Consider the following 16,696-nt stretch of genomic DNA (forward strand, 5'->3'; position numbering starts at 1 on the left):
GGTACGCGAACCGGGAGCTAACCTCGCGAAATTTTTTTAAAAAATGTTTTTTTTCGCACATATAAGCCTCCTCAGCCACCCTCACAAAACCTAGGGGGTCAAGATAACTCTACCGTGCCCCCTTCTACCCATTCTGAACATTATTTGCCCTCCATCTTGTATCTTAATTCGACCGAAACACAAAATGGTGGACTCCCGTAACGCTTAAGGTTCGCGAACCGGGGCGCTCAACAGTTCGCGTACCGGGTCGCTCCCTGGGAAGCGCACCATCAAAAAAGGTGGGAAAGTAGTTCACAGAAAATCTACTGGAGACAATTTCACCAAATATAGATTAGCTCATACTACATACCAATCCCTACCATTTTCACAAATTTGATTGGAATTCCATTTAACCATTTAACCTGTAGACCTCTCTAAATACCCTGAGGTAAATTACTTCTCAAAACACATCTGAAGTGTTGGAATTGACAACCAATGAAAATGTTACTTTCATTTTCTACTTTTTTTACCTGACATTTGATTGGTTATGTACCTGAATATATATAAAGAAAGAGAGAGAAACACAGCCATTTTGACTACTACTTCCTGAATTACATTGCAAGATCATTTTCACTCACAACTTAAACTTCTTTTTAGAAGGTGAGATATTATTTTATAAATTTGAAAACATTTTCAGATAGTTATATACTATCCCTCTTTAACAGTTAGACATTGAGAAAGGCTTCTTTATTATAATTATGGATTGATTTAGGTTTCTGTGGTATAATTATGAATTTACTTAGGCTTCTTCACAGGCACTTTTTAATAGTACTACTTCACGCCTGAAACCATACAGTGCCCATAGATTACTTCTCTGTTATAAACTCACAAGTACCTGTCTGAACTTAAACCCAACAGTGCCCTATCTCTACTGATATATTTATTTTTTATGCAAATTACAGCAAGAAAATGGAAGGAGAGCAGAATATTTCCTTCGAAATTGTTCTGGAGAACAACACAGAAAAAGATATTGAGGACAATGATGACTCAGATTTCATGGATGAATCACGGGACCATGAATTAGTTCAATGTGTAGAATCTGTGGATCATTTACTTCATTATGATGACGGTCAAATGTGGGAAGTTATGTTCACTCAACAAGAGGACATATCTGACAGTCAAATGTTAGACATTCTATTACATTTTGAAAAACAATCCGAGAAATAAAATTATATGTAATATTAAAAAATTATTTGAGTCTTTAATCATTTTTATATGTAATTCATAAACTAGTGAAATGTTAGAAATGTTATTAAATGTTGAAACACAATCACAATAATAAATAATTGCTTAAAAAATAAAAAAATTTAAAAATAATCAACAAAACCAACAATCAATTAACATACAGTATTTGAAAAGTCTATCATTCATTTTTCATTATAGTACGCTGCCTAGAACGCTTCCCGGTTCGCGGACCGGGCGCTAACCACGAAAAAAAACAAAAAAAAAATATATTTTTTTTTGCCCCGCGGGGCCCTTTTAAAGCCTCCACATTAAACCTAGGGGATCAGGGAGGATCTACTATGCCCCCTTATGGTTATTTCCACCTTTGTTTTGGCCTCCTCTTGTCTCTCAATCCTCCCGAGAGACAAGATGGCGGCCTCTCCGGACTGTTTAGAATGTTGACAGACACCGGAGAGCCAATCAGCTTCGCTACGCGAAGTTCCGTTACGCGTAAGGTCCGCGAACCGGGGCGCTGCCCGGTCCGCTGTTACAGATATATATCTTTTTTTAAACGTTAATTTCTCAAAATCCACTGGAGCACATATATTGAGACCTACAAAAGGCACATCGGGCTACCAGTCCCTACAATTTTGCCAAGTTTCGTGCAAATCCATTCAGCCGTTCGGGCTAAAAGTGAGGCCAACCGCCCTATGGAAAACTCAATGTTAAAAACACGTTTTGGGACCCCCCTTTTTTCTCGGCCCCCCCTGGACGAACGCCCCCCCAAATTTTCAGAGGCTGCTCAGAAACAAAATGTTCCATTTTCCAGAAAATTTCAGCCAATTCCGTCCACAAACGCCAAAGTTATTAGACATAGAATTTTCAAAAATCCCATAGAGAAAAAATCCTAACTATATATACCTACTGGCGACCGCCAGTAGGTATATATAGTTAGGATTTTTTCTCTATGGGATTTTTGAAAATTCTATGTCTAATAACTTTGGCGTTTGTGGACGGAATTGGCTGAAATTTTCAGGAAAATGGCACATTTTGTTTCTGAGCAGCCCCTGAAAATTGGGGGGGGGGTTCGTCCAGGGGGGGTCGAGAAAAAAGGGGGGTCCCAAAACGTGTTTTTAACATTGAGTTTTCCATAGGGCGGTTGGCCTCACTTTTAGCCCGAACGGCTGAATGGATTTGCACGAAACTTGGCAAAATTGTAGGGACTGGTAGCCCGATGTGCCTTTTGTAGGTCTCAATATATGTGCTACAGTGTATTTTGAGAAATTAACGTTTAAAAAAAGATATATATCTGTAACAGCGGACCGGGCAGCGCTCCAGTTCGCGTACCTTTCGCGCAACGGAGCTTTGTGAAGCTAAGCTGATTGGTTCTCCGGCGTCTGTAAACATTCCAAACAGTCCGTAGCGGCCGCCATCTTGTCTCTCGGTAGGATCGAGAGACAAGAGGAGGCCAAAGCGAAGGGGCAAATGACCATAAGGGGGCATAGTAGATCCTCGCTGACCCCCTAGGTTTGATGTGGAGGTTTTAAAAGGGCCCCGCGGGGCAAAAAAAAAAATAATAATAATAATCGAACGGCTGAATGGATTTGCACGAAACTTGGTAAAATATTAGGGACTGGTAGCCCGATGTGCCTTTGCTAGGTCTCAATATATGTGCTCCAGTGGATTTTGAGAAATTAACGTTCAAAAAAAGATATATATCTGTAACAGCGCTCCGCTTCGCGTAACGGAGGTTTGCGAAGCTGATTGGTTCTCCGGCGTCTGTAAACATTGCAAACAGTCCGTAGCGGCCGCCATCTTGTCTCTCAGTAGGATCGAGAGACAAGAGGAGGCCAAAGCGAAGGGGCAAATGACCATAAGGGGGCATAGTAGATCCTCCTTGACCTCTTAGGTTTGATGTGGAGGTTTTAAAAGGGCCCCGCGGGGCAAAAAAAAAAATAATAATAATCGAACGGCTGAATGGATTTGCACGAAACTTGGCAAAATTGTAGGGACTGGTAGCTCGATGTGCCTTTGCTAGGTCTCAATATATATGCTTCAGTGGATTTTGAGAAATTAATGTTCAAAAACAAGATATATATCTGTAACAGCGCTCCGCTTCGCGGAGATAAAATTATATCTGTATTACCTAGCTGTTGCTAACACCAGTTAGCGACGGCTAGTAGGAGATAGCGACCATCTTGGGCCCCACTTTGCATGTGAGTGATATTTATCACTAATGACATGCAAAGTGGGCATGCCAAGATGTTAGCGACTGGAAACAGTCGCTAACATCGCTATCTCCTATTATCAACTTTTGGAAATATTCGCGATAAACGCGAATATCTCCAAAAGCTAGCACCTGCCCTGAGCAGTTCTTAGCCATGTTATCCAATGGGAGGTGGATAACATGGCTAAGAGCATTAGCTCGGTAATGCATGAATATCGCTGAGTTTTCAGCGATATTAATGCATTGCGGTCGTTTTTTATCGTATTTGCGATAAACCTTGATAATAGCAAGGTTTATCTGCGATAATTTCTAACGATGCTTAGCGGTAAAAAAATCGTTGCTAAGCATCGTTAGGGATAAATATCGGTTAACTTTGGTAATATGCCCCAACGTCTGTTAACGTTCGATTCGAAGGAAATCAGGAAGTGTTGAAAAACATTGTCTGCGCCATCTTGTCTTTTTTCAAATGCCACACTTTTGTCGTGCACGGCAGTCATTTTAGATGCCTTGACCAGACCCACTCTGTGCACGCTGTCGATCCTTAGCATGGCTCCCCACCCTCGCAAGCATCTCCCCCAGGCAGTGGTCACCCCCGCTCTCTGTCTTATGCATGGGTAATAAACCTCCCCCCATCTGCGCTGCTCTTCCCTGAGAATCACACCCTGTGCCCGCCCGACACCTCCCTTTCGCCCTATTCACTACCGCACCCTCTGACACTCCTTTTCCTCTGTGTCCGATTGTCCAGGCCGGTCCTAGGGTATCAGCTAGCCCTGCAGATGTAGTTTATGGCCCCAGCTGTAAAGAATCACCCCTCTTCAAAGGAGTTATAGTAGATCAAGGCCCACACTCGATGAGATCCGTCACAGCAGACGCGTTCCTATTATCTGAAAACCATCCTGTATTGTGATTGGGGAGGGGACCGAGCCTGAAGCGGAAGATTCCAGGGATGACTCTTTGTACATCAAAGTTTTTACAATTATGTGTCACATTAAAAATATATAGCACTCCGACAAAGTAGTAAGATTATAAAACTTTAATAACTTATAAGTATATACAAGAAAACAAAAACAGTAATAACATATAAACATTTTTAGGGAAAAACAACGAAGTAGCGGTAGGCTGTGCGAATAGTCCCAACGCAGCACAACGTCCAGATTTCTGGCGTGGGGCGTCGCGGGGGGTGGGTCATCAGTAACAAACTGTTGTGCGAATAGTTCCAAGGCAGCAGAACGATGGCACCAAGGTGATGTCCAGTAAGTGTCCGCACTGGTTTTGGTATCCTACAATGCTGCTCCGAATAACGGCGTGGGGCGCCCCGGGGGAGGCGGCGTGAACGGGCCTCTCCAGGTGGAGTCTCATCTGTTGTAGTGGGGCGCCCCTTTACCGTTTCAGTTGCCATTCCGTCCGTTTTTGGTCCACTGTGTCAAAAGCCGCAATTCAGCTGAGTTGCGCCCACTCTTGCGGTGCAGCGATAGGCGGCTGTGACAAGACTCTCAAAATGGCGGCAGGCTGTTTCCTTTTTGGGCCTGGTCCACTGTAATGGCCCTGGGACACCTTGGAAATCGGACGCTTGTCTGCTAGGTCTTGGACCCCATTCTCGAAAGCGTCTCCTCCGCCTTGAGGATTCATCAAAAGTTTTGGGGGCCCCCGACTCCTGTAGGCTTCTGGTGGGGAGCGGCTGCCATGATTGCTCGCGGAATGACCACGACGGAGCTACGAGATGGTGGTGCTCTCATGGTGACGCCAGCTTCAGTCTGAAACATCCAGAAACAAGGTGGGGCTTTCATCGTTTGGGAAAAAAAAAAAGTTTTCATCCAATGAAAAGTGTTGTTTTTAGGTCATATGATCAAGCCTTCCATCATTAGGAAACCAAAAGTTAAATGAACCAATGAAAAGTTTTATAAACAAGTCACATGACCTGTTATGCGGCATAGGGTATAAAATGCGGAGAAAATACGTTGGCATGTGAGGCGGCGTCAGTAGCGGACCGATGTGCGAATAGGCCGAAGGCAACACAACGCGCCAAGATCCGGATGGCACCGAGGTGGTGTCCAGCAAGTTCCAGCACTGGTGTGGCCATCCTGCAATGCTGAAAGTCGGCGTGGGGCACCCCGTTGGCCTGTGAGTTTGCATCAGTAGCGGACCGATGTGCGAATAGGCCGAAGGCAGAACAACGCGCCAAGATCCGGATGGCACCGAGGTGGTGTCTAGTAAGTTGCCGCACTGGTGTGGCCATCCTGCAATGCTGAAAGTCGGCGTGGGGTGCCCCGTTGGCCTGTGAGATGGCGTCAGTAGCGGACCGATGTGCGAATGGGGCCAAAGGCAGCGCAACAATGTTTTCTGAATAAAAGACACCACAAGGCGCTGAGATGCGAAGATCCGGATGGCACCGAGGTGGTGTCTAGCAAGTTGTGGCACTGGTGTGGCCATCCTACAATGGTAAAAGTCGGCGTGGGGCGCCCTGTTGGCCTGTGAGATGGTGTCAGTTGCGGACCGATGTGCGAATGGGTCCAAAGGCAGCGCAACAATATTTCCTGAATAGAAGACACCACTAGGCGCTGAGATGCCAAGATCCGGATGGCACCGAGGTGGTGTCTAGCAAGTTGCTGTACTGGTGTGGCCATCCTACAATGTTGAAAGTCGGCGTGGGGCGCCCCGTTGGCCTGTGAGATGGCGTCAGTAGCGGACCGATGTGCGAATGGGGCCAAAGGCAGCGCAACAATAGTTTCTGACTGACACCACAAGGCGCTGAGATGCCAAGATCCGGATGGCAACGAGGTGATGTCTAGCAAGTTGCTGTACTGGTGTGGCCATCCTACAATGGTAAAAGTCGGCGTGGGGCGCCCTGTTGGCCTGTGAGATGGTGTCAGTTGCGGACCGATGTGCGAATGGGGCCAAAGGCAGCGCAACAATATTTTCTGTATGGAAGATACCACTAGGCGTTGAGATGCCAAGATCCGGATGGCACCGAGGTGATGTCTAGCAAGTTGCTGACCTGGTGTGGTCATCCTACAATGCTGAAACTCGGCGTGGGGCGCCCCATTAGCCTGTGAGATGGCGTCAGTAGCGGACCGATGTGTGAATAGGCCGGAACCAGCACAAGGCGCCAAGATCCGGATGTCACCGTGGTGGTTTCATAGTTGAGAGGCACTTCATCTGCAGTGGGGCGCCGAGATCCGGATGGCACCGAGGTGATGTCTAGCAAGTTGCTGTACTGGTGTGGTCATCCTACAATGCTGAAACTCGGCGTGGGGCGCCCCATTAGCCTGTGAGATGGCGTCAGTAGCGGACCGATGTGTGAATGGGGCAAAGGTAGCGCAAGAATATTTTCTGAAGAGGAGACACCACAAGGCGCTGAGATTCGGTTACCACCGAGGTGATGTCTAGCAAGTTGCCGCACTGGTGTGGCCATCCTACAATACTGCTCCGAATAACGGCGTGGGGTGCCCGAAGGGGGGGGGGGGAGGCGGCGTGAACGGGCCTTCCTAGGTGGAGGCTCGTCTGCTGTAGTGGGGCGCCCCTTTACCGTTTCAGTTGCCATTCAGCTGAGTTTCGGCTGCTCTTGATGCTACAGCGACAGGCGGCTGCAACAGGACTCTCAAAATGGCGGCCTGTTCTTTGGATTTGGGCCTGGTCCACTAAAATGGCCCTGGGACACCTTAGAACTCGGACGCTCGATTTTTTTTCCCTTTCCTGTACATGCAAAAAAAGGTAAATGCCCGGTACGTTACACGCTTCATCTGCCACGATGAACTCTCCAGAGGAACCGAAAAAAAATATAGTTATGGTAACTATACCATGCATCGTCATATGGAGAGGTGGCACCAATTAATTATAGTGCTGCATAAAAGAGATTTGGAGGAGAACCCCTGACCTGCTAGTACATTCATCAAAGAAGTGGCACTGACAGCATCAGAGGCAAGGGAAACGGTCCTAAATATTTAGAAGAACTTTGGAAAGATTAAAATGACATGTTTAGATTGTGGCAAATTAATTTCATGTGGACAGATGAGTGTTACTCTAATAAATACAGCATATGAACATCATCATAGTCGATGGTTGGTAGAGGCATTTTGACTATATCCTGGACCTGCCCGTCCTCGCCCAAAATGGCGCCGGAATAAATGGGACTCGTAACTCCTTGTTGTGTACTGGTTGCAGAACCTTGAAATCACGAGATACGTATGCAGTTTTGAAGCACATGGCGGGCGGGGACGAGAATTGATTGAATATTTCGACATCCCTATTGATATTAAGTTCTGATGTGTTATTGATTACTGTACTATTGAAAGTTCGAATTAACGTCACCCATGGTACTTGCCCGCAAATGTATATCTAGATAATTTTATTGTAACTGGCCCTGTCGTATTTTAATTATAAAATGTACGTCCACCGATTCCGTAACTGTTAGACACCTTAGTTCTTGCAACCTAATGGCCCGCCCGTTACGTTCCTCTACAGTGTAAATGTCTACTCATCATATACGATTACAGTTTGCTCCGTGGCCGGCCCACGTGGTTATAGGCTCGTATTTGTATAATGAAATTTTCACAATAAAGGTTTTTAAAAGAAAACATGGTAGTAGTATATACATTGGTAAAGTTTTTAATAATAGTCACTGTTTTAGAATCATTAAAAGGCAAGTGAAATAAAGCAGACCAATTACATGAAGGGTAAAAGGTATAATACGAAGGAACGCAGTAAAGATAAATGGTCAAGGGCTGTTGTGTTTTCTATTCCTGCAACATAAAGTGATCGATAAGAATCTCATATTCAGGCGTATCGGCGACTAAGACAGCAGGTCGACCCTCTTTAGCTCAACGGCTCCGTCATGGGACGAGGAAACGCTCTTTTTCTCGAAAAAAGAATATATTTTACTTGCAGGACAGTTGTAAATTTTCCGGGAAAGTACATTAGCCTGGAACATTATAACATATATTTAAGAAAAAATTATGTTCGGAAGTAATAAAAAGCGTAATTTTTAGGTCATATGACCAAGCCTTTCATCATTAGAATAAGAAAAGTAAAATGAACCAATGAAAAGTTTTATTAACAAGTCACATGACTTGTTATGCTTACGTTACGCGCTGCGTGCCCCGGATGCGCTAACGCGGCGCGTCATATGACGCATTACGCGACAACGCAGGTCCAGAATATAGTCAAAATGTCTCCACCAACCAGCGGTCGGAACAAAACCCCTTTCAGCAGGCTAAATAGTTCTGTTAAATGACAACAGAAGGGACAGGCAACAAGAACCATTAGTCAAAGAGGGGAGGGCTAGTTCTTCTCTACCGGGTTACATTGGGGCGCTACCGGAACTGATCGAATTGGTAGTCTTCAGTGTTTCAGGATGTTTCAGACTGAAGCTGGGGTTAGCATGAGAGCAGCACCATTTCGTAGCTCCGTCGTGGCCATTCCGCAACCAATCATGGCACCCGCTCTTTATCGTTATTTTGGGCGGGGTGGGTGGCGGAGCCGAGCTGTTTTGCAGCCATCATTGTGTGGAGTTCAGTTCATTTCACTAGTTTTGTATTTGTCATGAGGGGTTGTTCCTAATGTTTCTATTTTAGCGAGGTCAAAAAGAGATCCCATTAGTGGCCTACTGATTTTGCTCGATTCCTTTTCTTTTTTTTTTTAAACGATTTTTCGTTATCTGCAAAGACTAAACAGAGTATTGCGACTCTGTGTTTGTTTGTAAATAGAGAATGAACCAAAGAGAACCAATTCTAAAACAGTAAATACTTGGATAACAATCAATCAAATGGAGAGAGAAGCAGGCACGACGTATTACAACGGGGGCAAAGGCCTGCGTTAACTACCCTTCACTATGTGCAAAGAGAGAGTACTCCTAATAGAAATGAGGGGGGGGGGCACCATTCAAAGCAGATCAGTGTGCATAAACACGAAAATGTTTTCACTTACCACGTACTTGACATTCGACAGCTTATGATTTTTGCTATTAAAAAACCATTGAAATTCACTGAAAAAACCATAGGTTATAGACCATATATAGTTAGGAATTAGCATTTACAAAACCTTGAAAATTCACTGAAAAAACCATAGGTTATAGACCATATATAGTTAGGAATTAGCATTTAAAAAACCTTATTTTACTCACACAAAACCATTGAAATTCCATATATAGTTAGTTGCACTAACTATATATCGCGCACCCGCAATCCACTGCTGATGATGTCACATATTACATCATTCATGACATGGTCAGTGACATCACTGATGACATCACTGATGACATCTCAAATGACATCACTGATGACATCACTGATGACATCTCATTTGACATCAATGACCACATCACTGATGATATCATTCATGTGACAATACAATGCATCTCCTCACATTTTAATATAACCTCTGTTTCACCCAGTGTTAAATACAGAGTATAATTTTTGAAACCATTGACACACCAATACTAGTTACTACATATGTACTCACTGACTCCTACGTCTACACACACATTCACTCATTCACCCATACAATCATTCATACATACAATCACTCATCTTTACAACACTATCATATGCACTCATACACCTATACAGACACTCACACTCTGCCACTCATCCATGGAGTTACTCACACACCTAGTCAGTCCTGTAAAGAATCAATCACACTTCCATTTTCTTGTCTATACAGTTGAACATAGAGCACCTTACATTTTCAAACATATACTAACACATACTTACCTTGTTATACAATCATTGATATAAGTACACATTGATCTGCACAGAGTCACACACCTCCCAGCCAGCCACACACACACTCAGTCTCCCATACAAATACTTGGACAATCAATCAGTAACCCATATAGTTAATCATATAGCTACTGATCAACACATGCAGCAGTTTACAGAACAACAGACATAATGATGCACAAATTAAGACAGTTTAGTCACTAACCCATGCACTCAGTGAGACACATTTAATCACTCACTCATACATTCAGTCATGCACCTACTAAATCCTTCGTCCAGACACTTATACATCTACTCATTCTTCAATATGTAAAACATATTTAAACTTTACAGAAACACACAGTCACTGGATGATGTCATCAGTGATGTCATCAGTGATGTCATTTGAGATGTCATCAGTGATGTCATCAGTGATGTCACTGACCATGTCATGAATGATGTAATATGTGACATCATCAGCAGTGGATTGCGGGTGCGCGATATATAGTTAGTGCAACTAACTATATATGGAATTTCAATGGTTTTGTGTGAGTAAAATAAGGTTTTTTAAATGCTAATTCCTAACTATATATGGTCTATAACCTATGGTTTTTTCAGTGAATATATATATATATATATGTAGGTATGCCTACTTATGTATATATATATATATATATATATGTTTTTTCTTTGTATCTAATATCCAAGGACCTCATGTTATTGTTTGCTGTGTTCACAGTGTAAAGCGCTCTGATACCTTCGGGTAATGTTCGAGCTATACAAAACTCTAAAATAAATCAATAAATAGCCTACCTGAGGTGCAACTGAAGCACCGCTGCAATACCAAAACCAGAGGTGAGGCTGATATTCACTAGTGTGTGCACCCCATGGAGGCTATTTTTCACATCAAGCTGAAAAATAATGAATATATGAAGTTACTGATTAATGAAAATATTTCTATACATACCTGTCATTCTTTCAAAACTGTGATCAAAGGAAGGAATGTTTTCATTCAAATGATTTCGGAGAATATCTCTACGCACATTTCTTTTTAAAATAAAAGATCCAAAAGTAAAGCTGCAAATGTAAAGAAGATTTGTGAACTGGATGTGAGCGTAAGCGCAAAGTTGCAGGCTCTGCACGCACAAATGCACACTATGCAGCGTATTGAGTTGAAATTGGAATTCACAAGCAATTGTGATTTAAGGGTTAGATTTATCATAGTGTTGTGTTGCCCTTGCGTTATGCAAGAAAGACTCAAGGGCAACACAACACTAAAGTCAGATTGATCAAGCAACGCAAGGCCACCTTGCATGGCCCTGCGGTGCTTGGTAAATCCGGAGTAATGCAAGGAAGCGCACGTCGCTGCCTTGGTTTACTCTGCGCCAGGGAGGTGCTCCATGGGTGAAGTGTGGATGTTCCCAAGCATCCATTCATGGATTTTAGTGCCTTCCCAGATTTACCATGAGTGGTAGAGCTGGGAATGCTTCAAAATCCTACGCCTTCACAGGTGACGGGCAGCCAGGAGAAATATGTTTATTTTTACTTGTTTTTCCTCTTTCTATGTGTGCTGCAATTTTGCAGCACTCATAATTAGAGGAAAAAGCCTCCGAGAATTGTTTTTGTGCAAGAAGGTGCCCCTTGCTGCAAAAAAACATTCCCGCCTACAATGCAGGCTCCCTTGCAACATGGCACAAGGGTGCCTGCATTAGTTCAAGGCAGCACATTGTGCGTCAGCGCTAGAAGAGGTCAAGAATGCACCATATAATGTTAATTATGGCGCATTCCTAGCCCTTTCCAGCAGCACAGCAAGGTGTCTTGCTGCATTGCATTGTGAGAAAGTTTCATTAATCTGGACCTGAGCATCCACATCACGAGTCCTTGCAAGTTGCAAGGGAAGAGAGGAGGGGAAAGTTCATGTCCCTCTCCCAGCGATCTGCAAAAAAAGGAATCACATTGGAGGGTCTTCTGCAAGGCAAGTAATTCCTGGTTAACTGCCTATGAAGTTAGTACTCATTTTTGGGATGAAACAGCTCATTTCAGGTCTGGCAAGACAGCACAGCTACCTGGTGACTCATTTTTGCCATGTTTATAACATTTCTAGGGGTCTATTCACAAACTGCACTTTGTAGTATGTTTAAAATTACAACAAAGGTACTAGAATGTGCTGTTCACAAACCTATGTGCGGAGACTTCTGCCTCTCCTATCTTTTCTGAGCAGAGTTCTCCATCCTGGTTGTGGAGAAATCACACATAGGTATATGTTTTAGTAGTAAATGTGGGAGGAGCCTGGGGCAGTACTGGAAAATGGGGAGTACTTACTACTAAATGGGAGGGGATAGTGGTGAAGTAAAAAGGGGCTCAGGAAGGGGTAAGCGTGGTTAAGGTAGGGACATGCAACTGCAAACACTGCCCTACAAAAAGAATAAGACAATTGCTATCTCAAACTGCACTTCTAAAGTAACTGCAGTCAAAAAGGGCACACAATTATAGTAAATGCACTCTAGCCAAGGCTTGGAGTAAGTCTAGCACCAAACACACCCACTCACAGGCATTGTAACACACTTCTACAGAAAATATTGGAAACGCCAAATAAAAATCGAAATATATTGAAAAAGGAAACCTTTATTTCAAATTGTTATATTTAGTTTTAAATATATATTCATTTTATAATTAATAATTAACACTTTATAATAAGGCTTACACCACTTGCAACAGTTCTGATATTGCAAGGAGCGATGGCTGTGGGCTCCACCATCAATGTAAAGGTTAAACACGTTACATTATCAACTAATCGCATGCAGGCTGACCCCATTTCCACATCAGAAATGGGCAAATCCGCTTACATTATTTTTTTTCTCATCACTTTGTCAGTAAATGTGTTTGTTGCATTCCTTCTCATTTTGTGGTATAGTTATTTGAGGAGAAGAGACAGAGTTTAAACGTAAAGGATTTACATCTTTTGGATGTCCAAGTAGTTTGGGCTGGACTGTTCCCATGAGGCGCAGGGTCAAGACTGATTTGCATATGGCTGGGTCTGAACTGAGGTAGTGAAGTGAGCTAAAGAATGATGATGGATTCAACCCAGATCTGTGACTGGGGGTGACTGTCTTAAAAGTTTCAGCGCTCTGTCCATCATCTCCTTGTGTTTTCTTTGTTCGCCCTAAGTTGGTAGGGTATGCCCTTGCTCACTTTGGCACTGGAGTCAAGCTAGCCTGGCTGATGAAGAGTGTTACCCAGAAACTGGTCCCTGGATCCTTGTTTCTGGTTTAGGGAAGACCTGGCTTTGCAATTCGGGCTGGACTGTTCCCATGAGGCAGAGGGTCAAGACTGATTTGAATATAGTTGGGTCTGAACTGATGTGGCAAAGTGAGCTAAAGAATGATGATGGATTCAAACCAGATCTGGGACTGGGGGTGAGTGTCTGAAAAGTTTCAGCGCTCTGTCCATCATCTCCTTGTATTTGCTTTGTTTACTCTAAGTTGGCAGGGTATGCCCAGACGTTGGTCCCTTGCTCACTTTGACACTGGATTCAGGCTAGCCTGGCTGATGACGGATTGTACCCAGAAACCGGTCCCAGGATGCTTGTTTACAGTTCAGGAAATACCTAGCTTGGCAATTCAGGCTGGACTGTTCCCATAAGGCACAGGGTCAAGACTTGTTAAAATCTAGATTGCGACGTAAACATTATCGGCGCCATCTTGTCCCTTTTTAGGCTCATATGTGCGCGTAAGTAGCAGCCATTTTGAATGCCATGGCCTCTCTGCCCACTGCCGATAGCCAGCGCGTCTCTCTCTCTCCCTCTCTGACCCCGCAAGCATCCCCCGCGCGCTGACAGCCCACGCTCTCACATGCTTGGGCCATAAACCACCCCTTCAGCCCGGCCCTGCCTCGGAGCCACATCCCGTACCTGGCTAACACCTCCCTCCGTCCCTTTGATGATCACACATCCTTTAATGAACCCTCTTCCTCTGTGCCCGATTGTCCGGCCCGATCCCAGGCCATCACCTAGCCCTGCGGATGCAGTTTATTGCCCCTTAGAGTAGGAAGCTGTCCCTCTTCAAAGAATCTATGACTGATCAAAGCCCCCACCCCATGAGATCCGATCAGCCGCACACATTCCGGGAACCGGCGGAATATCCAGCTGCGCGATAGTCATCACCTACTGAGATCGGGGTGGGGACTTTTACTGTAAATGTGTGTGGGAACGGGTTTGAAGCGGGGATTCCGAGGATGTCTTTCCGTACTTCAAAGTATTGACAAGAACATGTTTCATACAATAAAGCCATAAACCTGTGTATAAGAGGCCAGGCCTCAGAGATGCGGTTAGAGCACCTCGAGAAGATACCCTGTTGTCTGATTTGACGTGTTCTGCTCCTTCGGAATAAACTCCTGTTTCCCGCCTTCCTGTCTCCAGTGCCTGCCTCTTTGTGTGGTAATATTGAATGGTATGAGAGGCGGCTAACGCCGGGCAAACACTGAAGGTTCTTGGTCGACATCGGCCCTACCTTTCCACAGACTTATTTGCATATAGTTGGGTCTGAACTGATGTGGCAAAGTGAGCTAAAGAATGATGATGGATTCAACCCAGATCTGGGACTGGGGGTGAGTGTCTGAAAAGTTTCAGTGCTCCATCCATCATCTCCTTGTGTTTGCATTGTTCACCCTAAGGTGGCAGGGTATGCCCAGACATGGGTCTCTTGCTCACTTTACCACTGGATTCAAGCTAGCCTGGCTGATGAAGGGCGTTACCCAGAATCCAGTCCCAGGATGTTTGTTTCCAGCTCAGGGAAGACCTGTCTTGGCAATTTGGGCTGGACTGATCCCATGAGGCAAGGGTCAAGACCGATTTGCATACAGTTGGGTCTGAACTGACATGGCAAAGTGAGCTAAAGAATGATGATGGATTCAACTCAGATCTGTGACTGGGGGTGAGTGTCTTAAAAGTTTCAGCGCTCCGTCCATCATCTCCTTGTGTTTTCTTTGTTCGCCCTAGGTTGGTTGGGTATGCCCAGACATGGGTCCCTTGCTCACTTTGCCACTGGATTCAAGCTAGCCTGGCTGATGAAGGGTGTTACCCAGAAACCGGTCCCTGGATCCGTGTTTCTGGTTTAGGGAAGACCTGGCTTTGCAATTCGGGCTGTACTGTTCCCGTGAGGCATATAGTTGGGTCTGAACTGAGGTGGCGTAGTGAGCTAAGAAGGATGATGGATTCAACCCAGATCTGTGACTGGGGTGAGTGTTTGAAATGTTTCAGCGCTCTGTCCATCATCTCCTTGTGTTTGCTTTGTTTGCCTTAGGTTGGCAGGGTATGCCCAGACGTTGGTCCCTTGCTCACTTTGACATTGGATTCAGGATAGCCTGGCTGATGAAGGATTTTACCCGGAAACCGGTCCCAGGATGCTTGTTTCTGGTTGCGGAAAGACCTAGCTTGGCAATTCAGGCTGGACTTTTCCCATAAGGCACAGGTTCAAGACTGATTTGCATATAGTTGGGTCTGACCTGATGTGGCAAAGTGAGCTAAAGAATGATGATGGACTCAAGCAAGATCTTTGACTTGGGGTGAGTGTCTGAAAAGTTTTAGTGCTCCGTACATCTTCTCCTTGTGCTTGCTTTGTTTGCCCTAAGTTGGCAGGGTATTCCCAGACATGGGTTCTTTGCTCACTTTGCCACTGGATTCAAGCTAGCTTGGCTGATGAAGAGTGTTACCCTGAAACCAGTCCCAGGATGCTTGTTTCCGGTTCAGGGTAGACCTGGCTTGGCAATTCAGGCTGGACTGTTACAATGAAGCACAGGTTCAAGACTGATTTACATATAGTTGGATCTGAACTGAGGTAGCAAAGTGAGCTAAAGAATGATGATGGATTCAACCCAGATCTGGGACTGGGAGTGAGTGTCTGAAAAGTTTCAGCGCTCCGACCATCATCTCCTTGTGTTTGCTTTGTTCGCCCTAAGTTGGCAGGGAATGCCCAGACATGGGTCTTTTGCTCACTTTACCACTGGATTCAAGCTAGCCTGGCCGATGAAGGGCGTTACCCAGAAACCAGCCCCAGGATGCTTGTTTCCGGTTCAGGAAAGACCTGCCTTGGCAATTCGGGCTGTACTCTTCCCCTGAGGCAAGGGTCAAGACCGATTTGCATATAGTTGGGTCTGAACTGACGTGGCGATGTGAGCTAAAGAATAATGATGAATTCAACTCAGATCTGTGACTGGAGTGAGTGTCTTAAAAGTTTCAGCGCTCCGTCCATCATCTCCTTATGTTTTCTTTGTTCGCCCTAGGTTGGTTGGGTATGCCCAGATGTGGGTCCCTTGCTCACTTTGCCACTGGATTCAAGCTAGCTTAGCCGATGAAGAGTGTTACCCTGAAACCAGTCCCAGGATGCTTGTTTCCAGTTCAGGGTAGACCTGGCTTTGCAATTCAGGCTGGATTGTTCCCGTGAGGCACAGAGTCAAGACTGATTTGCATATAGTTGGATCTGAACTGAGGTGGCAAAGTGAGCTAAAGAATGATCATTGATTCAACCCAGATCTGGGACTGGGGGTGAGTGTCTGAAAACTTTCAGCGCTCCGT

Source organism: Lissotriton helveticus, chromosome 4_1 (assembly GCF_964261635.1).
Source record: "Lissotriton helveticus chromosome 4_1, aLisHel1.1, whole genome shotgun sequence".
Classification (NCBI taxonomy): domain Eukaryota; kingdom Metazoa; phylum Chordata; class Amphibia; order Caudata; family Salamandridae; genus Lissotriton; species Lissotriton helveticus.